Consider the following 17,876-nt stretch of genomic DNA (forward strand, 5'->3'; position numbering starts at 1 on the left):
TGCACAAACCCGAGCTCTCGAGTCGGTTGGCCAAATGGGCCATTGAAATTAGCGGGTACCCGAAATCGCCATAAAATCATATATTTTGGCAAATTTTGTGGCTGACTTTACGCCGATCTTGATACCTAAATTCAAAAAGGAATTGTTGTTAACCTTGGGGACTTTCTCGGGAATTTGGACCCTTTTTATAGATGTTGCTTCGAATGCAAAGGGTTCTGGACTCGGCATTGTGTTGAAGCCGCTTACGAGAAACATAATTAGGTAGTCTATTCCAACTGTGAATTGGTTAACAATGAGGCCGAATATGAGGCCAGGATTGCAGGTCTCGAATTGGCCAAAGGTCTTGGGGCTGAGGTGGTCGAAGCTAAGTCAGATTCCCTCCTGTGGTAAATCAAGTCAATGGGGTGTTCAAAGTAAATGAGAAACGAATGTGAAGGTATTTAGACAAATTGCAGGTAACACTGCATAAACTCAAGGAATGGACCCTTCAACACGTACCCCAAGATCAAAATAGCAAGGCCGATGCTCTGGCTAACTTGGAGTCATCGGTTATGATGATGAATTCATCTTAGGAACAGTTGTACAACTCATGAAATCGGTAGTGGAAGAAGGCCATACAGAAATAAACTCAACAAGTTTAACTTGGGATTTTAGAAACAAGAACATAGACTACTTGAAGACTGGGACGTTGCCCTCAGATCCAAAAGAATCGAGAGCTCTACATACGAAGGCGGCCAGGTTTAGCCTGTCCAAAGATACTCTGTTTAGAAGAACGTCCGATATCCCGCTCGCCATATATTTGGGGCCGGGAGATACCAATATGTCTTGAGAGAAGTCCACGAAGGCACTTGCGGAAACCATTCGGGGGCAGAATCTGTGGTTCGGAAGATAGTCAAGGCCGACTATTACTGGATCGACATGGAGAAAGATGTAAAGGACTTTGTACGAAGATGTGACGCTTGTCAGAGACACCCACAGATGATCCATCAACCCGTAGAGCTACTACATTTGGTCTTGTCACCATGGCTGTTCATGAAGTAGAGAATGGACATCATAGGTCCCCTGTCGTGGGCACCTGGTAAGACTCAGTTCGTACTATTTATGACCTATTATTTCTCCAAATGGGTCGAAACACAAGAATTCGAGAAGGTCAGAGAAAAAGAAGTCATTAACTTCATTTGGGACCACATAATATGTCTGTTCGGGATACCTACCGAGATAGTGTGCGATAACGGGAAGCAGTTCATCGGCGACAAAGTAAACAAATTTTTAGTAGATCAAAAGATCAAAAAGATCTTTTCAACACCCTATCACCCTAGGGGGAATGGTTAGGCGGAATCAACAAACAAGACCATACTTCAAAACCTAAAGAAGAGATTGACCGATGCCAAAGGTAAATGGAAGAAAATTCTTCCCGAAGTCTTGTAGGCATAATGTACAGCCTCGAAATCTAGTACCGGGGCCACTCCATTTTCATTGGTCTACGATGCTGAAGAACTAATATCGGTTGAAGTAGGAGAATCGAGCCTCGAGTTCTAATATGCAATCGAAGAATCAAATGGTGAGGCCATGAACACGAGCCTGGAACTATTGGATAAAAGGCATGAGGCTGCCCTAGTCCAGTTGGCCGCCCAGAAACAGTAGATAGAAAGGTATTACAACCGAAGAGCCAACCTCTGACACTTTAATATTGGGGAATTGGTGTTAAGAAAAGTATCTCTGCACACCCGGAACCTAAATAAGGGAAGCTGGGGCCAAATTGAGAAGGATCATATCGAGTCATCGGGATTACCGGTAAAGGTTCATACAAACCCCGAAGCAGGAAACGATGACAACTACCAAACAACTGGAACATAACACACTTAAAACTGTACTACTGCTAAGGTATGATCTCATTTACCCCTTTTATATTATTATGAATCGGACTAACACTTACAGGCAACAACCAAAGGAGAATGTGACTATAAGTTCTGAAAGCATGCGTTGCACTCTATTTCTCTTGAACAGTTTTGTCCCAAATGGGTTTTCTAGCAAGGTTTTTAACGAGGCAACACTAAATTATGCTAACTTAAATTTGAGGACCACTTTTAAATTGGAGTCAATGGTCGCATCAACAATATCTGATCCTTCTCAAGATCGACCTCAAATATTGGGGTCCATCACCCTCGGGTTAGACTTCTTAGCAAGGAAAGAAGTGAATTTTGTGCTTGAATAGCTTCGGCCGGTGGTTAGGATTTATTGGAAGGGCCAAACGGTTAAATGAACCATGCCCGCGTAGGCCACCGTAGCCATATTACAAGCTTTTACGCACTTTCGATCATGTACTTTACACACAAAAATAAAACAATTCCCACCTTGCTATTATATTTTTTGCCTTTTAAAGCATCGAGCCTAAGGGCCTGACCCTAAGGGCTATCCCTATTCGGGGAATATCAAGTCCAAGGGCTACCCACGCTCGGGGACTATCGTTCGAAATAAGTTCGGGCATCTCGGGCTATCAAATCTTGGAGGCACAAAACCTATTAGGTAGTGCCTAAACAAGAAAGGCTACAACCATGGTAAAAAATGGCTCAGAGATGTCTGAATCCCGTAATCAAAACATAAGGCCTTCAATAAACATTCAAAACCTACCAAAAGGTTACCCTCAGTAAAAGCATCGTCTAAGAACACTTAAGCATTTTTAGAAAATTTCCAGTCACTTTGAGTTTTCAAAGCTTCGAGCAAATAAAAATTGCATCGAGATCAGGTTCTGTTTGGACCTCCAAAAAACAAACGACTTATTACTACATTTGATTCTATGCTAACACATTAGAAATATTTGCAAGAATAGAAATTGTGACAAGATGCCAAAAAGGTTGAAATTGGCAAAAGTGAAAATTTTATATATTCCGGAATATCTTTACAAAGGCCCAACAAAAACAGCCTCAAAATGAACAAAACATATGTACACAAAAACTAAAAAACATTCTAAGGCATTCACGCTTGATCTTTGTCGGAGCTTGATTTTTCACCAGAATCATCGGGGCTTTCAGATCCTTTAGAACCCTCGGAGCCCTTTGCACCTTCGAACTCAAAAAATTTCTTCGCCTCGTCCTCAAGGCTTTTAGCCTCCTCGATCTCGGCCGACAAGTCGAAGCCTCGGGCATGGATCTATTCGAGGGTCTCCCTTCGAGACAGTCGCCTCATTTATTTGGCATTGATCTTCAGGCGGGTCTCGGCTTCTTAAACATCAGTCTTCTATTGGGCTACCATCTCGACGGCATCGATATAGGTTGTGTCAAGCTGGGACCTCATTTCTTCGAGCTCTTTACCAAGGGCATCCCGTTCTGCGGCAACCGAGCTCAGTTGTGCTTGGAGATATTCATTTAGTTGGGCCTGTTTATCAGCTTTCTCCTTCGCCACCCAAAGCTGAACCTCCACCAAAGATAGCTTTGCCTAGGTAGTTTCCTTCTCCGAGGTTAGTATATCCATCTTGTTTTTCCACCCATCGTTCATGACTTTGATCTCGTCCATATCTTTTTGGAGTTGGTCGATCTGGTCGATCTTCTGCTGGACCTGCGAGGTTTTGTTGTTAGCCACTACGACTAGTTATTCATTTATAACTTCAAATACCTTTACCTTTTCAACCAAGTTGGCATGCTTCCACTTAGGACTGATGCTTCCTTCTGAGCCCTATCTGGCTCGGCCTGGAGGTCCTTGATGGCCCCTTCTTGTTGCTCACTGAGAAGCTTGTACATATCCTTTTTTGGGCCAACTCCTTGACCTCGAGCTCAAACTAATTGACCTCGGACCATTATCGGAGGAAGCTCTCGTGATGATGTACCGAGGCTTGAGAAATAATGAAAGATGTGAGGACATCGAAACTTAAGTAAAAATCAAAAAGGCGTAATGATGCCTTACCCGGTTCAGCGCCTACTAAGCCTCATTGAAAAGGCACAACACATTCATCTCTTTCATTTTTGCCTGGTCTTCCTCAGTCATCAGGCATCGGAGGTAGCTTGCTACTCCCACGGGAGCAGACAGAACTCGGGCATCCTTCGAAACGGTAAAAATAATCGATCTTTTGCGATTGGGGTTCGCAATCAGAGTAGGGAGTTGATTGATTTCGGGCTTGAACTCGGCCCACCAGCCTCCGAGGATGTGTCCTTCTTCGGAACTTCTAGGTCACCTAGCCCAAAAAAATCTTCTAAAGCGAACGAGTCCACACCATCAAAAAAGGAATGAAGGGGATCATCAGCGCCATGGACCCTTTCATTGGACCTCTCCTTTCCTGATTGGGCCTCCTCGAGCATGGACTCAGTGTAGGAGGGAATCCCTGAAATTTCTATTATACCGGACGCTTCCTTCGAAGCGGAGCCGGTGTCCCAAGAGGTCTCTTCCCCTGTCTTCATATCAATATCCCAAGTTTGAGGGAGATCGGCCTCACGAATCTCCCCCTCGGCTGCCGCCTACTGCCCAAGAGGGGTTGACCCATGGGCCATAAAAATATCATCTTCTTTGGACTCATCCCTAAGCCGAAGAAGCGAATGTGAGTCCGGTGTTCGGGAGCCGGAGCTCTTCTTTGGCTTACGAGCCAATCTTTTCTTTGGCGTTTCCTTAGAGCTCAGGGAGCCCGAAGATTTCCTTTTCTTCTTCTTCTTCTTCTTCTTTTCCCCCATGGCGACCCCGGGCTGTCTTGTGATGAAGGGATCAACGGACAAGGATATATCCCCGCCCCTTTCCAAAGGCCTAAGTTCGGTGGTCTTAGGCATACCTACAAAAACAATGAGGGAAGAAAAGTCAGTATGATCTAAGTTAAAAGGCGTAAACCATTCAGGGAAAGACCTTACCATGAGAACGAGCCTCCCATAGGCCCTTCGAAAGTTTGCACCATGCGCGCTCGGAATATGTCATCTATGTGCAGATACCCTCGATCTATTCCTTGAACCGGGGGATAACATTTGGAACCCGGGCAACGACTGCACAACCACAAGTGCGAATGAGAAGAAAGGAAATGAATAAAACATTAACGCTTAAGGAGAGACTATACTTATGGGATTCATTCCATTTACCTTGACTCGGTGAGCAAGCTTTATCAGTTCCCCTCGAAAAATTCAGGGACTGTATAAATGGAAAAGATGATCTATGGTGAATCAACAAGATTCGGTCTTGTTCACGAACTAATGAAGGAGGATCACGATCCTCTATAAAGACGGATGGATTTGCCCGAGCCACACTTCGTACCTCTTGCAAAATCCAAAACAACTAGGTCCATCGGGACTAGTGTTAAGGGGTAAGTGTAAGCACTTAAGTACCCTCCATGTGGGTAGTAATGTCATCCTCTAACCCGGGGACTACTACATCCTTACCTTCCCAATTATAGTCCTTTCGGACTATAAGAAGGACATCTTCGGTCACGAAGCATATGTACCTTGTTTCTCCTTCACCCCTGTCCTGTTTTCATGAAGGTTTCTCGACCTAAAAGTCATCTGCAGTCGAGCAATGCCCGGGAATAAACATTTTCAAGGGAGGCTCGAGGGCTGGTTCGTGGACAACCACATCAGGAGCAGCCGTCTCGAGGGAAACTATTTCAGGAGTGACCGCCTCGATATCAGTGGTCAGTTGGGAAGAAGAAGCAGCCTACTAAGGAACTGATTTAGATGTTTTTACCATTTATATCTTTAAAGGTTTGAGAATTTGAAAAAAAGGGATAAATAAAGAATTGAGTGTAATGATTTGGGCAAAATCTGGGTGAAAACCTAGAAATTGCTAGGAAAACTTGAAGAACAAGGATCAAGATGTGAAAGTTTGAAGAAAGTTGGTAATAACTTGAAAGATCGAAGGTAGAAGCTTGGTCGGAAAATAGGAAAAGAACAAAGGATAGGAGCTTTTATAGAAAAAATTCACGTCACTTCGCATTCGGAGGAAACCAGTCGATGGTTGACATGTCTCTGAAGTCAGAACAACATGACTGATGGGACATTTCGACTTCTTTGTCGTTCTTGTTATAACGTACGAAAGAAGGAACCAGAAAACATCTATCGTTTCTCATTATTTTAGTAAACCTACCCTCTGAGAAACGAGGGGACAATCTGTATACGGGTAAAACCAGGAGTAATAAGCACCCCGATTTCCCGGTTTGGCGAACAAAGAGAAGACTTAACTGCGTGTAGTCGAGATCAAAGTCGGGATCCGCCCGTATCAAAGCCCGAACAAAACACCTGCCCCCGGAGCCATCAAGATCATGCCCCAGACCTGATTCAAATAACGAGAGCTCGAAAAGCATTGCCAAATGACTGTACATGATTAACAAAGGGTCATGATATCCATGCCCAACCAGATATCACGACGTGAATCTCTGCTCGTATAAGTGGTAGATCAGTGATTAGCGAAAAGAAAGATCTCTACCTTTTTTAAAATTGTACTTAGGGTAAAACTCCCCTACTATATAAAGGGGAAGCTAATTACTCATTAAACACTTTTGTAACATGCATACCAAGGCAATATACTTCTGTTCCCTCTGCTTCTAAAGAATATTCTAAGTTCTTAGTTTTGTTCATAGCTTTTCATAAGTGTTTGGCTCTGAATCGAATGCAGGCTAATTGTTTGGATCATAACCGAGCCCGAACTCGTCTTACTATTGGTTTGGCTATTTACTCTATCTTTTATTTAATTATCTATCGTAATTAATCACTCGTATCTAATTAAACTATGTATCCTTAAAATCGCGTATAAATTTTATTGTTATCCACTTTTACGGGTAAACATATTTCTTTACTATAGTGATTTTGATAAAGTAAAAATAATTTTAAGAAGAAGTTAAAATCAAAAGTCAGAAAAATAATAAATAGTATTAGAATAGTGGCTAATGAAAAGAAGAAGAAATGCCTATTAAAAAGGACTTATTATAGAAGTTAGACTCGAACGCCCGCTGCGCACTTTCATTAACCTTTCAACCCTATTTCTTGATCAAAGCACCATCAAGCTTTTTGTTAATTGGGTGCTTGTTAACTTCTTATATCCATTTTCTTAAGATTTCAATATAATTATGCGTACTTTTAGTCCAATTCAATGGGTGCTTAAGCACCCAAATTTGGTGTGTAGGTCCGCCCATGAAAATAATAGTGGAATCTCAAACTCAAACTCATAAATTTTAAATACTGAATGATTATACGAGCCCACTCGTATTCACGTGTTGTTTTTGAACCTATAGTTATGATGATTTATACTACTCAATTTCTATGTCTAGGAATCATCAGAGGTACTGTCCTTGAAATATTTAATGCCTCAATGATAAACGGTTGGAGCTCAGACAATACTTGTCTTTTAAAATTAATCATGAATTTATTTTCATTTGATAAGACATTATTTTGTTGGAGATTTAACAACTTAATTAGAAGGAATGATAGTAACATGTTAAGCTCATCTGTTTTAAACTAAATAACAAAGTGAAATAAATAAAATAAGTTAGGCGGGTTGCAAACACATAACAATACTGTGGGGGTAGGGCCGGTTGAAATTTTATGAAAACACAAAGGGGTGACTTGTGAGCTATTTTAGATTGTCACTTCACTTAGTTTGATTTAGTCGACTTAAACTGAGTCCCTAAATAGATTTCATGCTACATAAAGTTTGTTATTTTTTCCAATTAAATAGCTGAGAGTAAAGGAGGCACCATATTTTTTGGCGAGCCCACGTCCAGTATCCTTGGTTGTAAAGGAGTTTTTTTTCGAGTTTCTTTAATTCGGATTTTGTACTGTGTACAACTTTTGTTGACTTGAGCAGTTTTGGTTTTGATGATTGACAAAGAAACACATGCATGAACCAATTTCATGGATAGTGTACACAGGTGATGAACGGAATCAAGCAAAAGGCATTCACGTGAAAGAGATAAGTATAAATGATTTTTTTTCTGATAATCCTCGAACGAAAAGGTTGCATATTTGATAAGGAGCATGACTCCTTACTTGAAGAGAACTCTATCCAAGATAAGGAATGAGTTGGAAGTTGAAGATAACTAGAACTCTTCCTCCAAGGAAGAGTAAAGTATTAGAACTCTACTTAATCCTTCTTTTACTAACTCTATAAATATCAGTTGTATTCTTTTTTACAGGTGATGCACACATACTGAAGTTAAGCAAGAATTGAGAGCAAAATAGCAAGGCATTTTGTGAGCAATTCCTGTGAATGTCGCACCCTGTTTTCTCACAAAATTAGGTTTTAACATGTGAGAACTATTTTAAAGGAGGTATTAAAAGAGAAGAGTCGCCACCTAACAATTTTGAGGTGCGTTATGGCACCTATTTGAAAATAACTTTGTTTGACTAGTCTGTGTCACTAAAGATTGAGTAAGGGCTCAAATTACCTCGAAGAGAAGGTGTTAGGCACTCTTTGAGGTCCACAACTGTGGGTCCCAACCAAACTTTAAACTATGTGGATTATGTAATTAGGCTAGGTGATCAAATAAATAAAGAGAAATTTAGAAGTCGAAGAGTCTTATTAAAACATATGAGAGTCGATACAAGTCTTAATAACTATATAGGTACAAACCAAATTGAACTATGTTAAGTATCCACACAAACAAGAGGGGGTCCTAAGTTTTTTAGCCTAAAGGATCACCCCGTGCAACATAAATAATATTTTGCAACTCCCTTTAGGTAGAGGATTAGCAGCGTCAATTAACATCCTATGTGCAGGATTTGTAACAATTGACAAATGGATTCGATTTTATAACACTTTATCGCTATATGCATGCTATCTAAGTGAAGCAGTACAAAGCAAAAGTTGATTAATTAGTTAAGACCCTATGGCCATGGTATCTAGATGAGCAAAGGTATTGTATTGTTGTATCTTATAGGCATGTTATCTAAGAGTGTTGAATAGCAGACGTGGAAACAGACAAATGAAGTGAAGTGTATGCGTGATTCTTATAGGCATGCTTTCTATTAGTATACAATACATGAAACTAAATAGCACATATGGCATGTTGAACAAATAGCAAATAGCCCACGTAGACCCTATAGGCATATTTCCTATCCATTCATGCAAGTATTAGAATAGCCCAACCCCCTATTCATTAATACCCTGATTGTTGGTTTACAAATTATTATAGGCCCATATATATGCGTATATAACTCCATTTGAATCATATTTCAGCCACTGTGGGCAACATCATCATCATATACCAGTTGATCAGGTGGTGGTGCGTATATAACGCCGTAACCTTTTGCCATTCCATATATATATATTTACATATATACGCGTATATAATGCCATCTGGTCATGGGTCAATGCACATGAATGCAATGCATGAAAAGTACGTCAATAAAATCATTCGGAAGGTCATAAGACCACTTTGCCTCTTGAGCAATATCATAAAGTAACATCTTTTCAACTTTCGTATTTTTCTGAGACCCATTAACAAATGATAAAATATTATGACCTATGGAATTTCAAGAACATAGATATCTCTAATACTTCTATGAATAGAGTAACTCATGGAATTTGTGCATTTGCACGTTTCGTTCGTATCGTATGGATCATGCCAAAAGAAAGAAGGGATAGCCTTAACATACCTGTTCCCGGAATCATTTGAACGAATCTTCTTCTGCGAAATATAGACGAAACTCTGCTTTGAAACTCTCGAAATTTAGAAGCTAACTTGGTAGCTCTTGAAATTGAAACGTTGGCTATCATTGAATTGGTGAACGAAAAAAATGATTCTGCTTTTTGGTTGAAATCAGAATTGGCAAAAAGTTTGTAGCTCCTTCACGTTTTTGGTTTCATAAAGAATGTAAAAGTTTTGCTTTTCACGTTTTTACTGTTCAAGGCAGAATGCCAATGCTTTTTGATCTTGAATGAAGTGTTTTCCCAATGTAAAAAGCTTACAAGAGTCTTCATTTTAATAAGACTTGTGAACTAGTCATTAATCCTTGTATGGCACATGTAAAGGTGACTAATGAGTCACCTTAATCATGAAGGGAGGGGCTGCCACGATTCCTCATGAGTCATTGATTAAATTTTTGTCTGCTTATTAGTTAACTGGGTAATGTTCCGTTACCCGGTAACTAACCAATTACCCGTATAATTTAAAAATTGTCCCGAATTACTTAAAATTCTATTTATTTTAAAATACTTTATATATTATACTATCGCGGTCATATGGTACCTTGCATGGTACTAGTTCATAATTATTGGGTATTATCGCTCGACCCGTATTTTATTCCAAATTGACCACTTTCAACGAAGCTCGTTTTCTTTAATCACTGTACCCTCTTATTCTTTATAACACTTATTTATTGCTTGCTATAAATAACATAAGTACGTTAACGTCAAGATGATATCATCCCCAATTCTTACATCGGTTAACTGAAAACGAAATTTTAACGTAAAATACTTCAGGGTGCAACATCGTCGTAACTTAATACTGTGAAGTGTGACATCACCATAATATAATACTATAAGGCACAACATCATCTTAATATAATACTGCGGAACGTGATATCGACGTAATATTGCGGGGTGTAACATCATTCCCCTCTTTGGAACATTCGTCCTCGAATGTTGACTAATGCTCTTATCATTTTCATAACTTATATCTTCCGAATACTTTAAAACTTCCCTTGCCATCTAGGCGACTGTTTTGTGAATAAGTCCAAAGTACAGGGCATTCCTTTCTTAAGCCTCCTTCTCACACCACAACTTGTAGTCAGAATCCTTCTAATCTCGTAACTGCTGCTACCTTTCATTATGCAACCTCTATGATACTGACCTTGTAAGTGTGCCTATACGACTCTCCTCTCATTTCTTCTCCGTCCTTTAGCCAATCTCTAGGTGTTACTTTGTAAATTTATACTTGGCTTAATAGGATTCCCCTTTGGGCATCTATAGGTGTACTGAAGTCCTTCACTCGGTACTTTGTTGAACTTACGAATATTGCTATACTTTTTTTTTCATAAATCCATTTTCCGTATGACTTTACTGCATTAAGATAGGTCATATTATTCCGTAACTCTTACCTCGATTTCTCGTTACTGAGGTCTGCTACCAAATTCCAGGTTACTTTCATTACTTATCCAATACATATAAATTTATGTCCTTTAGTTCTTCCACATTACTGTCCATCTTAAGAGTGACGACCTAATATCCTCTCATACTTTGTAATTTTTATCCATCCATTGTTGATTCACTTCAATTTTGATTTATAATCCACCCCTGATAACTCAACCTTTTATGTAATATTGCAGCTAGGATTCACGTTTTATCGGGGAACATCTGAGATGATTAGATTGACCCACTTGGGGCGATACCCTACTTTCATAACCGTATCTCACGACATCCCAATGTGATTCACCTTGCGTGGGTATTTTAATCCTGTCCAATTCACGAGATCCCTTTCTTTTATCCGTCAGATCATTACTTAATTGAAGGCCCAAACGTCATTTTTTTGTCTATAATAATTACCCCTCATTCTATTAACAGGGTAGCATTCCATTTTTTCTGAATGCTATAAATCTTAGATTCCTTTGAGTTCATTCAGGCTATACTGAACTCTCAATAACTTAGAGAAACCATTATCTCTCTTATTTTCATGGACTTAATCCTGAGGACTTATCCATTCTCTTCGCCTTTTCACTTGTCTTTCCTCATTCTTACTCGTGTTTTCTTAAAACTTTGTCGCTCTACCATACTTTAGCTTGCGACCTATAAATATCCATTTATAATACTCGTAACTTTCCTTCAACTTGCTTACACCATATATTTCCTTATATTATTTTGGAATGTCAAGCGATACATCACACCGTCTCCAACTCTTCTCTATTCTCTTAACTAGATCTCTCAGTACTTAGAAACCATAGGTTGGAAGACATGCCATTGACGATGTCGTTCTCATTCCCGATTATTGGATCCCCGTGTTGATAGCCTTTTATCTGAAGTCTGGACTATTCACGATCTTCTACCTTTAAATATCTCATACGTTGTTCACCTTTACCTTACTTACCTTAAAATCTCGCATCGTATCTTCTATCTCTTTCCTGACCTCCCTTCCACCTAGGTGTAATTCACGTTCATAACTTGAAGCTCTATTATAATACTCGCACCTCTGGTACATACACAATCCAGTGGGAGCTTCGTACTGACTTCTTATGAGGCTGGTACTTCTTCTAACTAGCTTCCTTGTAAAGCTATTATAGATTATGATTGTTGTGTTATTTCTCTTGAACGTCTGATATTAAGAGTGATTCTGTCATATTCTCAAGGACAACTTCTATAATTTTTCTAGGTCTAATAATCAGACTCCTTATTTACTTAAGTGACGTAATTCTTTAGTTTCCTCTTCTTTCTGATCAACCTTTACGTAGGCTTAAGCTATCTTCCAATCCGTGGCTCATAATATCAGTTGTTACCTTAGCCTTTCATGGGCATTATGGAATATCCATGACACAATATTCTAACAATTCAATCCTTTGTCTATGCCCTAGGCTCAATTCTTTCTTCTAACTTATACCGGAGTCTTCTATGGCTGTATGATTGTCAACAAATATGTTGCCTAGATAATACTCCAAAATCTTGAGTATATCCATAACGTACTAACTCTAGGTCATTGACCAAATAATTCTTCCGTTCCATCTTAGCTTTCTTTCAACGTAAGTTATTACTTTTCTTGGTCTTTATGCCCCCTCGTTGCGTCCATACTTAGCTTATCTTAGTGCCCACACTTGCTAGAGTTTTCATACAACTCATATGATCTCAAATATTACTTTTAATTCTTACTTCCCGTTCATTTTCCACGGTAGGTGCCACTTTCCTTTGGAATGCTTACAATGTTGTTGCGAGATTGTTGTTACACGACCATTTCTTTTTTAGGTCATTGTGCTTAGGTTGAAGCCTTCTTTCTTATCTCCTTAGCTAGTCTTTCGTTGTAGTACTTAGGGAGAACCCTTGACTCTCGTAAAGCTGTGAGCTTATTACAGACTTTTTTGATGTCCTTACTTGTCTATAATCATTCGTAGTTGCTTAATTTCATGCCCTTGTGCTTGTATAGTTTCTTCTGAACTGATATTTTGACTGCCTTCCTAGTGGCACTTTCTTTTATCCTCGTAACACTCATACGGTACCTTTAACCACCCCGACTCTTGTTTGAATATATCTCAAGTATTATAATGATATTTTTCGAGGTTGAATTCTCCATGTTAAGTTCTACTATGTTTATCTTACACGATTTGATGGCTCGTCTGTAACCTCCTGTTTAGCCATAACTAGGATCTTCACCAATTAGTAACTACTCGTTGGTCCATTCTCATATCAATATTCCTCGTAATCTTTCTTGGGTTATTTCCTTTGTCTTAACTTACGTCTCGCACTGGCTCCTTATTTATTAATAACAGTTCGGGCAGGAACCTTTACTTTATCTCCTTGACGTCGTGCTTGCACAATATTCTTGAATCGTAACGTATCTATAAGATTTTGATAAGTGTCATCTCATTCCTCTTTCATTTATCGTATTCTTCCTTTACCATTCCATGGTCACTAGAACCACTTAATTCTTACTTAATGTCACATCACTCCATATTCCCCCCTTTAGGGGTGTACTAAGAGTTGAAGCCACGAGAATTTACCTATAGATGTTTTACCTCTTCATCTTTGGCGTTGTTTCACAACACCAATGATCCTTACTCGCCTTGCGACAATCCTTCTGTACCAAAGATGACAAATTCCCTTACTCGCGAGGGTGACACTTAGCTTAACTGGCACATAAGTCTCTTAAGCTTAACTTTGCTCACATTGCTTGCTTTAGGGAAGCGTCTCCCTGGATGGCCATTATCTGAATTTCTCATGAATCTTCTTTTGTTGTCCATTCTACTATTGGCGGGACAAAATCTGAAATTCCCATGATGTCGAGTACTTTCCAATTATTCAGTCCCTAATTCATATTTAGTTTATCTTGTTTACCAGTCCATACTGATCTCTGTTACTCTAGGGATTAACTCTCCCCTCTGGTAGTCGCGTAGGATTCACTAACTTATTTCTCGAAATGATGATATAACCTTATGGCCTATACTCTTTTGTTGTCTTAAGGCCCATCACCATTTGTCTCTTCCTTCATTTGACTATAGGTTCTGTAACATTCTACCGTTTTCATTCATGTATCACACCTTATTCATATTGCTTACTTATCTCTCTTCTCATTACTCTGCTAATATTTCTGCATATCCCTTTCATTGTGAAAACTTCAATACGACATTCTTTCGCTTTTAGCTTTCCTTTGCTCCATCCAGTGGCTCTTCAAATTGCTTAACGTTCTCACTTTACTAGGGTCGTGAGCCACACTAAGGTAATATTTATCCCTTCAAGGCTTATAGTTCATGTCTTTGTAGTACTCATATCTAGCTGTACTATTTTAGGGTGTACCATCGAGGTGTCTCATAGGGAGATCCATTACCACGTTTGCACTATCCTTCAGAAATGTCAACTAACTCTACTAATCCATCAACTATTTTGGGTTACTATATCCCTATCCGGATCCTGATAACTCGTCCTTTTCTTAAACTATGTTTGTTAGCCCCCACAGGGCATAACTGAGATGGGTACGGCCAATTATATATACCTCTGTTACCATTGAATATAACTCAAAAAGCTTACATTCCTCTGCTTGAATTATAAACACCGTTAATCTTCATTAACTGGGCGCCTTGTACTTTTCTTCATCTTACTTCTTTTACTTATTGACACTTGTATTTACCTTCTAAAGCTCTCATTGTCTTTCACCATAAAGGTGGATAGGCATTCTTACCTTAAGGCTCCTTATCAAGAGGCTTACACCTTTCAGTACGCATATGATCTGCTGAAGACCTCATATTTACTTATCATTAGCATGATACAAAGTCGAGTTCCTCTAATTCAGCACTTCCACATCTATATCTCTTATCGATCATCTTTATGAACGTAGGCATCATCTTATTATGAATAAAAATAGAAGCTTGGGACTTGAATTCTTATAAGTGAGCTCTACCATACGATCTAGAGTAAGAAGAAAGAGTGGTAGTCTTAAATGCCCTGTAGCCTCCTGCTTATAAGTGTGGTGCACGACACACCCATAAGCAAGACTCTACTAGACACGGCTTGTAGACTCCCTAGGAGAGAACTGCTTTGATACCACTTTTGTCACGACCCAAACCGATGGGCTGGGACGGGTACCTGGTACCTTACTCAACCGAGTACCAACATAACGTATCTTTCTTAATAGATCATCATGTACACATGCATATGGGCCTAATAGACCAACATGATCCTTTATAAACTCAAAACATAGGCCGACAAGGCCGTACAATCTTTTATGTACACGACATATGTCTACAAGCCTCTAAGAATACATAAATGTCATAAGGGTTGGGACAGAGTCCCGCCATACCAAACAATACACGTCTAAATCATACTAACCAAACGAGCAACTCCGAAGCAAATGGAGCACACCAACATCTTCCGCTGAGCTGATAGCCTACTTGGAGGGCTCTCGACCTATCTATCGGGACCTACGGGTATGAAACGCAGCGTCCCCAAGCAAAAGGGACGTCAGTACGAATAATGTACCGAGTAGGTAAGGCACATAAATAAATACATATATGGAAGACATATAGAGTACATGACTCAACCTGTAAGTCTGAATAACTTTGTAAATCATAAATTACTTTTAACGTCATGCATATGCGTATGGATGTCATGTCATGCATAGGTACATGTTTCATAATATCATCAGTCTCTGAGGGCATCCCATCATATCATATCGGCCACTATGGGCAAAATCATCATCGTATACCAGCTGATCAGGTGGTGGTGCGTATATAATGCCATAACCTTTCCCATATCCCATATACATATATATACATACATATATACGCGTGTGTAACGCCATTTGAGTGCATACATATATATGCATATATAACGCCTTTTGAATCATATTTCAGCCACTATGGGCAACATCATCATCATATACCAGCTGATCAGGTGGTGGTGCCTATATAACGCCGTAACCTTTTCCCATTCCATATACATATATTTACATATATACGTGTATATAACGCCATCTGGTCATGGGTCAATGCACATGAATGCAATGCATGAAAAGTACGTCAATAAAATCATTCGGAAGGTCATAAGACCACTTTGCCTCTTGAGCAATATCATAAAGTAACATCTTTTCAACTTTCGTATTTTTCTGAGACCCATGAACATATGATAAAATATTATGACCCATGGAATTTCAAGAACATAGATATATCTAATACTTCTATGAATAAGTAACTCATGGAATTTGTGCATTTGCACGTTTCGTTCGTATCGTATGGATCATGCCAAAAGAAAGAAGGGAAAGCCATAACATACCTGTTCCCGAAATCATTTGAACGAATCTGCTTCTGCGAAATATAGACGAAACTCTGCTTTGAAACTCTCGAAATTTAGAAGCTAACTTGGTAGCTCTTGAAATTGAAACGTTGGCTATCATTGAATTGGTGAACGAAAAAAATGATTCTGCTTTTTGGTTGAAATCAGAATTGGCAAAAAGTTTGTAGCTCCTTCACATTTTTGGTTTCATAAAGAATGTAAAAGTTTTGATTTTCACATTTTTACTTGTTCAAGGGAGAATGCCAATGCTTTTTGATCTTGAATGAAGTGTTTTCCCAATGTAAAAAGCTTACAAGAGTCTTCATTTTGATAAGACTTGTGAACTAGTCTTTAATCCTTGTATGACACATGTAAAGGTGACTAATGAGTCACCTTAATCATGAATGGAGGGGCTGCCACGATTCTCCATGGGTCATTGATTACATTTTTGTCCGCTTATTAGTTAACTGGGTAATGTTCCATTACCCGGTAACTAACCAATTACCCGTATAATTTAAAAATTATCCCGAATTACTTAAAATTCTATTTATTTTTAAAATACTTTATATATACTTTATATTTATACTACCGCGGTCATATGGTACCTTGCATGGTACTAGTTCATAATTATCGGGTATTATCGCTCGACCCGTGTTTTATTCCAAATTGACCACTTTCAACGAAGCTCGTTTTCTTTAATCCGTGTACCCTCTTATTCTTTATAACACTTATTTATTTCTTGCTATAAATAACGTAGGTACGTTAACGTCAAGATGATCTAATCCCTGATTCTTACATCGGTTAACTGAAAACGAAATTTTAACGTACAATACTTCAGGGTGCAACATCGTCGTAACTTAATACTGTGAAGTGTGACATCACCATAATATAATACTGCAAGGCACAACATCATCTTAATATAATACTGCGGAACGTGATATCGACGTAATATTGCGGGGTGTAACAAATGGGATTGTAGTACAACAAGCAACTATAATGAGGATTGGGGTTTACAAATGGTAGAGTATCATGTTTGTCTGAAGAGTTCATAATACAGACATGACCAAGTAGCAAGTTGTGCCTGAATGGCTTAGCATAGAGAAATATAGTCGAGCAAATTCTGGGCATAAATAAGTATCCCAAGAGTTTTAACACAATAATTTAGAACAATGCATGAATATGGGCAAGCAACATACATAGGAAACTCATGTGTGCATAAACATAGTAGACTAAGTAGGTTCAAGATGGTCAAAATATACATAGTGGGCGGACATCCAAGTGTAGGATTGAGGCAATTTTAGATGCTAAAGAATACATGACTATAGGCTAACTTCGAGATAGATAGGATTGCAAACAAAGGTAACAACATATTGTAATCACATAGGTTCAGAAAATTCGAACAAGCATAGTACCACAACTAAGAATGGAATTTCAAGAGTCAAGGTACTCACCAGTTGCAAATTAAACGAACAAGTAACTTAAGTTCCAACAACAAATCAACTAGCAATAAACAG

The sequence above is a fragment of the Nicotiana sylvestris genome, chromosome 9 (assembly GCF_000393655.2).
Source record: "Nicotiana sylvestris chromosome 9, ASM39365v2, whole genome shotgun sequence".
Lineage (NCBI taxonomy): Eukaryota > Viridiplantae > Streptophyta > Magnoliopsida > Solanales > Solanaceae > Nicotiana > Nicotiana sylvestris.